The sequence below is a fragment of the Cricetulus griseus genome, chromosome 2 (genome assembly GCF_003668045.3).
Source record: "Cricetulus griseus strain 17A/GY chromosome 2, alternate assembly CriGri-PICRH-1.0, whole genome shotgun sequence".
NCBI lineage: Eukaryota > Metazoa > Chordata > Mammalia > Rodentia > Cricetidae > Cricetulus > Cricetulus griseus.
This window is the reverse complement of record NC_048595.1, coordinates 213,853,070-213,865,289: the sequence shown is the minus strand read 5'-3', so window position 1 is coordinate 213,865,289 and position 12,220 is coordinate 213,853,070. Positions and strand designations below refer to the sequence as shown.

General features: G+C 42.8%; 1 pseudogene; it reads left to right on the top strand.

Annotated features, from left to right (window-relative positions):
* Positions 1-196: 196 nt before the first annotated feature.
* Positions 197-1,078, top strand: LOC113834016 (annotated as a pseudogene).
* Positions 1,079-12,220: the final 11,142 nt, after the last annotated feature.

Genomic DNA, 12,220 nt, shown 5'->3' with positions numbered 1-12,220 from the left:
TCTAGAAGCATGTGCATGTCCTAAAGATGGATCTTCCTGGTGGCAGAACACTACCTTGCAACTGGTGCCTTAACTGTGTTTTCAGTTAGTTGTTTCCATTCTCCTTTTAAAATAACTTATATGGGCTCTCTGCTCCTCCCTGTTCTAGAGACAGCCACATCTTTTCATGCAGTGTCAGCCTCGTTCCTGAGACACAATGGTGAAGGTCGAAGTGAACGGATTTGGCTGTATTGGATGCCTGGTTGCCAGGGTTCCCTCCACTACAGACAAAGTGGAGATTGTTGCCATCAATGACCCATTCATTGACCACAACTACATGGTCTACATGTTCCAGTATGACTTTACCCATGTGTTCAAAGGCACAGTCAAGGCTGAGAAGCTTGTCATCAGTGGGTAGGCCATCACTGTCTTCCAGGATCGAGATTCCGCCAACATATTCAAATGGAGTGATGCTGGCGCCAAGTATGTGTGGAGTCTACTGGCGTCTTCACCACTTGGAGAAGGCAGGGGCCCACTTGAAGGGCGGGGCCAAGAGGGTCATCATCTCTGCCCCTTCTGCTGATGCTCCCATGTTTGTGATGGGTGTGAACCATGAGAAGTATGACAACTCACTCAAGATTGTCAGCAATGCGTCCTGCACCACCAACTGCTTAGCCCCCCTGGCCAAGGTCATCCATGACATCTTTGGCATTGTGGAAGGACTCGTGACCACAGTCCATGCCATCATTGCCACCAGGAAGACTGTGGATGGCCCCTCCGGGAAGCTGTGGTGTGATGGCCGTGGGGATGCCTAGAACATCATCCCTGCATCCACTGGCGCTGCCAAGGCTGTGGGGAAAATCATCCCAGAGCTGAACGGGAAACTGACTGGCATGGCCTTCCATGTTCCTATCCCCAATGTCTCTGTCGTGGATCTGACATGTCACCTGGAGAAACCTGCCAAGTATGAAGACATCAAGAAGGTGGTGAAGCAGGCATCCGAGGGCCCACTGAAGGGCATCCTGGGCTACACCGAGGACCAGGTTGTCTCCTGCGACTCCAACAGTTGACTCCCAGTCTTCCACCTTTGAAGCTGAGGCTGGCATTGCTCTCAATGACAACTTTGTAAAGCTCATTTCCTGGTATGACAACAGGGTGGTGGACCTCAAGGCTTCCATGGCCTCCAAGGAGTTCGAAGCACACCCTGGACCATCCATCCCCAGCAAGGACTTGAGCAAGAGAAAGGCTCTGGCTGCTGAGCAGTCCCTGTCCAACAAACCCACACTGATAATCTCCCTCACAGTTTCCATCCCAGACCCCCAGAATAAGCAGGGGCTTAGGGAGCCCTACTCTCTTGAATACCATCAATAAAGTTCACTGCACCCATCAAAAATGTAACTTATATGTATATTTTTCACCAAGGATTCTCAGCAACTCAAGTGTTACCTATCTAAATTGTGTTCTGGTTACTTCTGATTATTTGGGCAGTTTCTTCTTCCATGGCGTTATGGAACCTTACTGTCCACTTCCTCAACTCAACAAGTGTCTGATATAAACTCAGGTTTCCCCCTTTGAAGCAACAGCTGGGCTGTTATGTAGGTAACTTTTGACTCATTTTTCTTGTTGTTTTCTGAAGAACCCCATGGCTATTAATTTCTGAGGCTTCAAGGAGAAATCTGGCTTACTGAAAATATATTCATGAATAAATAAATGTCCAAAATAAAAAGCAAAAATCTTCCCCCTTATTTATGTCCAGAGGCAGGTTTGGTATATGCCATTTGAAATTTTGTTCTTATGTGAAAACAATCATAGGAAACCACTTTTTTTTTTTTTTTTTTTTTTTTTTTTAAGCTTTTTTTTTTTCTTTTTTTTTTTTTTTCTTTTTTTTATTAAATTATTAATATTTTCACATATACTTTCCCTCTCCCTCTCCCTCCCCCACCCCCATTCCTTCTCCCCCACCTCCAACCTACCCCCCACCCCATCCACCCACCATTCCCCAGGCAGGGTAGGGCCCCCAACCAGGGTTCCACCAAGTCTACCAAATCTTCCTGTGCTGGGCCTAGGCCCCTCCCCATGTGTTCAGAGACAGAGCGAATCCCTTCAAGTGGGATGGGCTCTCGAAGTCCCTCCCACCCACCAGGGCAAAACGCCAGTCCACCTCCCTCTGGAGTCATTCATGATTTCTAGTTTCCTTGGGGTAGAGGATTATAGGCTGGTAAACCTTTGCTCTATGTCTAAAAATCCCAGGAGTGCAGGGGCCTCCCCATTGGCATCCATGATCAGGGGGCTGGATTAGTCCTGTACTGTCCTCCCAAAGAGCATCTGGGGTCGATATGCTTTCCCTTTTTCAGGCCAACTGTTTCTGTGGGTTTCTCCAACCAGGTACAGACCCCTTCGTTCTTCATTCCTCCCTCTCTTCAACTGAGTTCCAGATTTCAGCTCAGTGTATTTCTGTGGATGTCTGTCTCTGCTCTCATCAGCCACTGGATGAGGACTCTAGAATAGCATAGAGAGTATTCATCAATCTCATTCTAGGGGAAGGGTTTCTAGGCCAACTTCTCCTCCACTGCCCAGATTGTCAGATCGTGTCATCCTTATAGGTCTCTGAAGATCTACCTAGTTCCAGATCTCTTCTCGGACCTATAGTGACTCCCTCTGATATGGTATCTCTCATCCTGCTCTCTCTCCTCTATTCTTCCCCCAACTCAATATATCTGCTCCTCCATTTCTTCTCCTCTACTCTTCATCTTGTGCTCTTATTGTGGCAGCACCCACTTCCCTACCCTCATGCTCTCAATTAGCTCGGGAGTTCATGCCATTTCCCATTCCTGGGGTCCATTTATCCCTTAGAGTCATTCATGATTTCTAGTTTCCTTGGGGTAGAGGATTATAGGCTGGTAAACCTTTGCTCTATGTCTAAAAATCATATATGAGTGAGTACATACCATGTTTGTCTTTTTGTGATTGGGTTACCTCACTCAGGATGGTTTCTTCTAGTTCCATCCATTTGCCTGCGAATTTCAAGATTCCATTGCTTTTTTCTGCTGAGTAGTACTCCATTGTATAAATGTACCACATTTTCTCTTTCCATTCTTCAGTTGAGGGGCATCTAGGTTGTTTCCAGGTTCTGGCTATTACAAACAATGCTGCTATGAACATGGTTGAACATATGTCCTTGTTGTATGGACAAGCAGTATTTGGGTATATACCCAAGAGAGGAATGGCTGGATCTTGAGGTAGATTGATTCCCATTTTTCTGAGCAACCGCCATACTGATTTCCAAAGTGGTCTTACAAGTTCACACTCCCACCAGCAATGGAGGAGTGTTCCTTCTTCTCCACAACCTCTCCAGCATAGGTTGTCATTGGTATTTTTGATTTTAGCCATTCTGACAGGTGTGAGGTGGTATCTCAGAGTTGTTTTGAGTTGCATTTCTCTGATGGCCAAGGATTTTGAGCACTTTCTTAAGTGTCTTTCAGCCATTTCAGATTCCTCTGTTGAAAAATCTCTGTTTAGTTCTGCACCCCACTTTTTAATTTCATTGTATGGTGATTTTGGTGGCTAGCTTCTTGAGCTCCTTGTATATTTTGGAAATCAGTCCTCTGTCAGATGTGGGGCTGGTGAAGATTTTTTCCCATTCTGTGGGTGGTCGTTTTGTCTTACTGACTGTGTCCTTTGCCTTACAGAAGCTTCTCAGTTTCAAGAGGTCCCATTTATTAATTGCAGACCTCAGTGTCTGTGCTTCTGGCGTGATGTTCAGGAATCGTTCTCCTGTGCCAATTTGTTCAAGGGTTGTTCCCACTTTCTCTTCTAAAAGATTCAGTGTGGCTGGGTTTATGGAGAGATCTTTGATCCATTTGCACTTAAGTTTCGTGCATGGTGACAAGTATGGATCTATCTGCAATTTTCTGCATGTTCGAATCCAATTGTGCCAGCACCATTTGTTGAAGATGCTATCTTTTTTCCATTGTATGGATTTAGCACCTTTGTCAAAAATAAGGTGTTCGTAGGTGCATGGGTTAATATCTGGGTCTTCAATTCGATTCCATTGGTCTATCTGTCTATTCTTGTGCCAATACCAAGCTGTTTTCAGAACTATGGCTCTATAGTAGACCTTGAAGTCAGGGATGGTGATGCCTCCAGAGGATCTTTTATTGTAAAGAGTTGTTTTGGCTATCCTAGGTTTTTTATTTTTCCATATAAAGTTGAGTATTGTTCTTTCAATGTCTGTGAAAAACTGTGTTGGGATTTTGATGGGGATTGCATTAAATCTGTAGATTGCTTTTGGTAGATTGCCATTTTTACTATGTTAATTCTGCCTATCCAAGAGCACGGGAGATCTTTCCACTTTCTGGTATCTTCTTTAATTTCTTTCTTTAAAGTCTCAAAGTTCTTATTGTACAGGTCTTTCACTTTTTTGGTTAGTGTTACCCCCAGATATTTTATGTTGCTTGTGGATATTGTGAAAGGTGATGTTTCCATGATTTCTTTCTCATTGAGTTTATCATCTGTATACAGTAGGGCTACAGATTTATTTAAGTTAATTTTGTATCCTGCTACCTTGCTGAAGGTGTTTATCAGCTGTAGGAGTTTCCTGGTAGAGTTTTTCGGGTCACTTATGTAGACTATCATGTCATCTGCAAATAGTGAAAGTTTGACTTCGTCCTTTCCAATTTGTATCCCTTTGATATCCTGATCTTGTCTTATTGCTCTAGCTAGAACTTCAAGAACAATATTGAAGAGATATGGAGAGAGTGGACATCCTTGTCTTGTTCCTGATTTTAGAGGAAATGCTTTGAGTTTCTCTCCATTTAGTTTGATGTTGGCTATTGGTTTGGTGTATATCGCATTTATCATGTTTAGATATGTTCCTGTTATTCCTGTTCTCTCCAAGATCTTTATCATGAAGGGATGTTGGATTTTGTCAAAGGCCTTTTCAGCATCTAGTGAGATGATCATGTGGTTTTTCTTTTTCAGTTTGTTTATATGGTGGATTACATTGATGGTTTTTCGTATATTGAACCATCCTTGCATCCCTGGGATGAAGCCCACTTGATCGTGGTGGATGATTTTTCTGATATGTTCTTGGATTCGATTAGCCAATATTTTATTGAGTATTTTAGCATCAATGTTCATGAGAGATATTGGTCTGTAGTTCTCTTTCTTATTCTTATCTTTGTGTGGCTTGGGTATCAAAGTGATTGTAGCCTCATAGAAGGAGTTTGGCAATATCCCATCTGCTTCTATTGTGCGGAACAGTTTGAGGAGTATTGGTATCAGCTCTTGTTTGAATTTCTGGTAGAATTCTGCAGTGAAGCCATCTGGTCCTGGGCTTTTTTTGGTTGGGAGGCTTTTGATGACTGCTTCTATTTCATTAGGGGTTATGGGTCGATTTAAATTGTTTATCTGATCTTGATTTAATTTTGGTAAGTGATATTTATCCAGGAAACTGTCCATTTCCATTAGATTTTCGAATTTTGTGGAGTACAGATTTTCAAAGTATGACCTAAAGATTCTCTGGATTTCCACAGTGTCCGTTGTTATATCCCCCTTTTCGTTTCTGATTTTGTTAATTAGTGTGCTCTCTCTCTGCCTTTTGGTTAGTTTGGCTAGAGGTTTGTCTATCTTGTTGATCTTCTCAAAGAACCAACTCTTTGTTTCATTGATTCTTTGTAATGTTTTCCTAGTTTCTACTTTATTGATTTCAGCTCTCAGGTTGATTATTTCCTGGCGTCTACTCCTCCTTGGTGAGTTTGCTTCTTTTTGCTCTAGTGTTTTCAGTTGTTCTGTCAGTTCTCTAATGTGACTTTTTTCTAGTTTCTTCATGTGGGCACTTAGTGCTATGAACTTCCCTCTTAGGACTGCTTTCAGAGTGTCCCATAAGTTTGGGTATGTTGTGTCTGCATTTTCATTAGAATCTAGGAAGTCTTTAATTTGTTTTTTTATTTCTTCCTCAACCCAGGAATGGTGCAATTGGGTGTTATTCATTTTCCAAAAGTTTGCAGGTTTCCTGCCATTTGTATTGTTGCTGAATTCTAGCTTTAATGCATGGTGGTCTGATAAGATACAGGGGGTTATTTCAATTCTTTTGTAATTGTGGAGGTTTGCTTTGTTGCCTACTATGTGGTCAATTTTGGAGAAGGTGCCATGTGGTGCTGAGAAGAAGGTATATTCTTTTGAGTTTGGATGGAATGCTCTATAGATATCCGTTAACCCCAGTTGGGCCATGACTTCTTTCAGATCCTCTGTTTCTTTGTTAAGTTTTTGTCTGGTGGTCCTGTCTAGTGGTGTAAGGGGGGTGTTGAAGTCTCCTACTATAAGTGTGTGTGGTTTTATGTGTGGTTTGAGCTTTAGTAATGTTTCTTTCACAAATGTGGGTGCCTTCGTATTTGGAGCATAGATGTTCAGGATTGAGATTTCATCTTGATGGACTTTTCCTGTGATGAGTATGAAATGCCCTTCTTCATCTCTTTTGATTGATTTTAGTTTAAAGTCCATTTTGTTAGATATTAGGATTGCTACACCTGCTTGTTTCTTGAGGCCATTTGATTGGAAAATCTTTTCCCATCCTTTTACTCTGAGGTATCGCCTGTCTTTGAAGTTGAGGTGTGTTTCTTGTAAACAGCAGAAAGATGGATTCTGTCTTCGTATCCATTCTGTTAGCCTATATCTTTTTACGGGTAAGTTAAGGCCATTGACATTTAGGGATATTAATGTCCATTGTTCGTTGGTTCTTGCTTGGTTTGGATTTATTGTTGTTGGTGTCATTGTGTGTGGATTTTGCTCTCCTGCTTCTTTTTGTGTTTGGCAATATTAGATTATCTATTGCCTGTGTTTTTGTGCATGTAGTTATGTTCCTTGAGTTGGAGTTTTCCTTCCAGAACCTTCTGTAGAGCTGGATTTGTGGATATGTATTGTTTAAATCTGTTTTTGTCATGGAAAATCTTGTTTTCTCCATCTATAGTGATTGAAAGTTTTGCTGGGTACAGTAGTCTGGGTTGACATCCATGCTCCCTTAGTGCTTGTAGTGTATCTATCCAAGACCTTCTGGCTTTCATAGTTTCCATTGAGAAGTCGGGTGTGATTCTGATTGGTTTGCCTTTATATGTTACTTGGCCTTTTTCCTTTGCAGCTCTTAATATTTTTTCTTTATTCTGTAGATTTGGAGTTTTGATTATTATGTGTCGGGGGGACTTCTTTTTGTGGTCCAGTCTGTTTGGTGTCCTATAAGCTTCTTGTACTTTCATAGGCATATCTTTCTGTAGGTTGGGGAAGTTTTCTTCTATGATTTTGTTGAATATGTTTTCTGTACCTTTGAGCAGTGTTTCTTCACCTTCTTCTACACCTATTATTCTTAGGTTTGGTCTTTTCACGGTGTCCCATATTTCCTGGATATTTTGTGTTAGGGATTTGTTGGTCTTGAGGTTTTCTTTGGTTGATGAATGTATATCCTCTAGCGAGTCTTCAATAGCTGAGATTCTCTCTTCTGTCTCTTGAATTCTATTAGTTATACTCACATCTTTAGATCCTGCTCGTTTATCCAACCTTTCCATTTCCAGCATCGCTTCATTCTGTGTTTTCTTTAATGTGTCTAATTCAGCTTTCATGTTTTGAACTGTTTCAAGAGCTTCCTTCACTTGTTTGGTTGTTTTATCTTGGGTTTCTTTAGCTTCTTTAAGAGATTTGTTTATTTCTTGAATATTTTGGTTTGTCTTTTCCTCCATATCGTGTAATTTTTTGCTTACTTTTTCTTCTATTTCTTTAAGGGATTTTCTTGTTTCCTCTTTGAAGGTCTCTATCATCTTGCTCAGATAATTTTTGAGGTCCATCTCTTCTTCATGCACTGTGTTGGGCTTTTCAGATCTTGCTGGAGTGGAGTCCCTAGATTCTGGTGGTGTCATATTGGTCTTTCTGTTGTTGAGCGGGTTCTTATTCTGTCTTCTTCCCATATCTTTTTCCAGTGAGTGCAGGTAGGATCTCTCTATCTCCTCTTGTTACTCTGTAGTGTGTGTGGGCCAGGAATTCAATGTCCGAAGCTCTGGATGGTTTTGCCTCTCCTCGTAGCCTCCTCACTCTGATGGCGTTAGGCCTCTTGGTGGATCGGTCGCCGGGAATGGAATGAAGAGTGGCCTGTACCCAGTTTCGGGGAGCTCCTCCCTTCCTGGACGTGTCTGTTTCAAGCAGGGACGAGCCTGGAGGGATCTGGGTGGATGGCGCTTAGGACAAGAATTGGGTAAAAGCAGGGGGTGGCTCACCTGGTCTGCGGTGAGTCCACGGAAAGGGAAGGAAGAGTGTCCTGAACCAAGCCAGATTCAGGAAGCTCCACCCTGCCTGGGCGTGTCTGTTTCAAGCAGGGACGAGCCTGGAGGGATCTGGGTGGGTGGCGCTTAGGACCAGAATTGGGTAAAAGCAGGGGGTGGCTCACCTGGTCTGCGGTGAGTCCACGGAAAGGGAAGGAAGAGTGTCCTGAACCAAGCCAGATTCAGGAAGCTCCACCCTGCCTGGGCGTGTCTGTTTCAAGCAGGGACGAGCCTGGAGGGATCTGGGTGGGTGGCGCTTAGGACAAGAATTGGGTAAAAGCAGGGGGTGGCTCACCTGGTCTGCGGTGAGTCCACGGAAAGGGAAGGAAGAGTGTCCTGAACCAAGCCAGATTCAGGAAGCTCCACCCTGCCTGGGCGTGTCTGTTTCAAGCAGGGACGAGCCTGGAGGGATCTGGGTGGGTGGCGCTTAGGACAAGAATTGGGTAAAAGCAGGGGGTGGCTCACCTGGTCTGCGGTGAGTCCACGGAAAGGGAAGGAAGAGTGTCCTGAACCAAGCCAGATTCAGGAAGCTCCACCCTGCCTGGGCGTGTCTGTTTCAAGCAGGGACGAGCCTGGAGGGATCTGGGTGGATGGCGCTTAGGACAAGAATTGGGTAAAAGCAGGGGGTGGCTCACCTGGTCTGCGGTGAGTCCACGGAAAGGGAAGGAAGAGTGTCCTGAACCAAGCCAGATTCAGGAAGCTCCACCCTGCCTGGGCGTGTCTGTTTCAAGCAGGGACGAGCCTGGAGGGATCTGGGTGGATGGCGCTTAGGACAAGAATTGGGTAAAAGCAGGGGGTGGCTCACCTGGTCTGCGGTGAGTCCACGGAAAGGGAAGGAAGAGTGTCCTGAACCAAGCCAGATTCAGGAAGCTCCACCCTGCCTGGGCGTGTCTGTTTCAAGCAGGGACGAGCCTGGAGGGATCTGGGTGGATGGCGCTTAGGACAAGAATTGGGTAAAAGCAGGGGGTGGCTCACCTGGTCTGCGGTGAGTCCACGGAAAGGGAAGGAAGAGTGTCCTGAACCAAGCCAGATTCAGGAAGCTCCACCCTGCCTGGGCGTGTCTGTTTCAAGCAGGGACGAGCCTGGAGGGATCTGGGTGGGTGGCGCTTAGGACAAGAATTGGGTAAAAGCAGGGGGTGGCTCACCTGGTCTGCGGTGAGTCCACGGAAAGGGAAGGAAGAGTGTCCTGAACCAAGCCAGATTCAGGAAGCTCCACCCTGCCTGGGCGTGTCTGTTTCAAGCAGGGACGAGCCTGGAGGGATCTGGGTGGGTGGCGCTTAGGACAAGAATTGGGTAAAAGCAGGGGGTGGCTCACCTGGTCTGCGGTGAGTCCACGGAAAGGGCGGAAACCACTTTTTGTTTTTATAAAATTAAAAGCATACATGTATTTTTCTTTAAACATTATTTCATCACTATATTTTTCATGTTTTTTTCTCTTTCTTTCCTCCCTCTCTCAAAAAAAACCCCATAAATTAAAAAAATCACAAAACAGAAAAAAACACACCAAAACAAAAGTCATGCACACAATGGAGCCCATTTTGTGTTGGCAAACTACTTCTGGACATAGGGCCTGCTTTGGAGTGTCTCAATATACCTGGTTTCCATTGGAGGAAACTGATATTCCCTTCCAAAGCAGGTCTGAGTTGCAAATAGCTTCTTGATTATGTGTGGGATTTTGTGTTCACTTCCAATTTTCTGTGCTGGAATTTTGTGGAGCTTGGACTTGGGCAGGGCTTGTACATGCTGCCACATTCTCTGTGAGTTCATATATGCATCAGTTCTGTTGTGTTTAGAAGATGCTGTTTCCTTGGAGTCATCCACCACTTCTGATCCTTACAATCATTCTGGGCCCAAAGTCTCTCACTTGTAACTTGTCCAGTTGTGAGTCTCTCTGTTAATTATCATCTGCTGTAAGAAGCTTCTTTGATAAACATTGAGTGGTGACCGACTATGGGCATAGCAATATGTCCTGAGGAGTTACAGATTTTTTTTATTCAACCAATTCTTAAAGAAATGTATTACTGACTGCATTCTGTTTGCTCTTCATTTGAGAGGCAAAACAGGGCTCTAGAATGTTACAGCACTTTCCAGTTGTTCATGTGCTCAGTGAGTCAAAACAACAATTTTAGTATTATGACCTAATCATCACCACATTGGCAATAACCTATCTTTTAATAATACAACGCATATAATTTTACATACATGCAGAAGAACTGACGTCACATAATTACAAAAAGTCACTTTTGCTATTCAAAATAAGCATGTAAAATACTTTTAAAAAGAGAAATTTAAACAAATCATAAATGGAAAATGAATTCTCAACCTTGAAACCCTTCCTTCTCTAATGGCAAGTGACTACTTCATAGTCAGGTGTGTTTCTTAATATATTCCATCCTCTTGGTAGAATTTCCTATTTTTATCAGAACAGTACACCTTAATATATTCCTTTCATTTTAATAATACCTGTGCTGCAATTCCCTTTTTATTTTTATCTTAGAGTGCTATATATGAACCTGATCCCTCACCCGACATGCATAGCTAATTCATTCATTGGGCCAGCTGGAGCTCAAGTATAGATAGATGACTGTGCTGAGTACACATCATGCTAAATCAATTCTTTAGTGTTCTGGTAGGTGTGGGGGGGGGTAAGGAAGAAGGATGCTGATTTCTGGCATTTAGCATCCACTGGAATGATCAAAAAAGATAAAGTAAGAAGATATTATATGAAAGCATGCATTGTCATCCAGTCCCTAGACATAATACCGTCTTCGTGATCAAGGTGACAAGAGGGGATGCATTCATTTCACACTCCATAAAGAGCTATTTACAAGGGTGGAGGAGATGACTCAGTGGGTAAAGGCATTAGCCATCGAGCCCAACAACTGAAGATTGATGCCTGGACTCAGATGGTGGAAGGAGATAACCTGCCCCAATATCTTGTCCCCTGACCTCCACATATGTGCCATGGCATGTATATATTTGCATACACAGCCATACACACAAATAGATGTAATTTTTAAAATAAGTAATTACAAATTATAAAATATAGGAGTTTAAATGATCTGCACTTTGATATTAGAACTTCATTTCTATTCCAAATTAAAAAAAAAACAAACTCTTCAAACTTTATAGCAACCATTTTTTTTTTTTGCCATTAGAGACATTCAAAAGAGCCTTAAGAAGCATAGGTGATAATTCAAACACCTTTTCTGGAAGCACAAGGAAACAACTGTGAAATTAAAAACCTAAAAATCACAGTGCTCAGTGTTTTCTGTGTGTTGCATAGAGATTGAGCAAAGATTCCCAAGCAAAGGAAAAGCTGTCCAAAGCTTTTGAAGAGAGTTCCATCTAACTCTCCCACACACAGGGCTACTGCCTTTGTGAGACACTCTTGTGCTTATGGAAGTGCACTTATGATTGTGATACTAGATCACTCATGTGGTTTTGTTACTTTATGTGAAAAAGTAATTTGACAGATGTAATTAAGGTCTGGAATCAGCTGGACTCAATGTAGGGAGAATACATGGTAGATCCAATAAGAACTCACAATACCCTTTATATGTGAGTGTTAGAATAAAAGACACAGATGGTAAAGGTTCAGAGTGCAACTAGGACTCAAGGTGAGGAAGTCCCTGATACTGCAGGTGAAAAGTCAACCTCGCAATATCTTAAAAACAAATGCAGGAGGAGAGAATAAAAACTTGTTGACAAGCAGAAAACAAAGACCTTCCACAACTGGGAGGATCCGAATTCTCTGAGGAAGCCAAGCATATTTCCCTAGAGTCTAGATGAAAATTAGGATTGTCAATATCTCTTATTCAGCACTGGAAGAAACTAGGCGAAACCTTAGTTATGCCATGCAGAACTTGAAATAGGAGAATGCTTGCTAATAGACGGTTATTGTTTGAGTTTGCTAAGTGAGTGTAAATTGCCTTGTG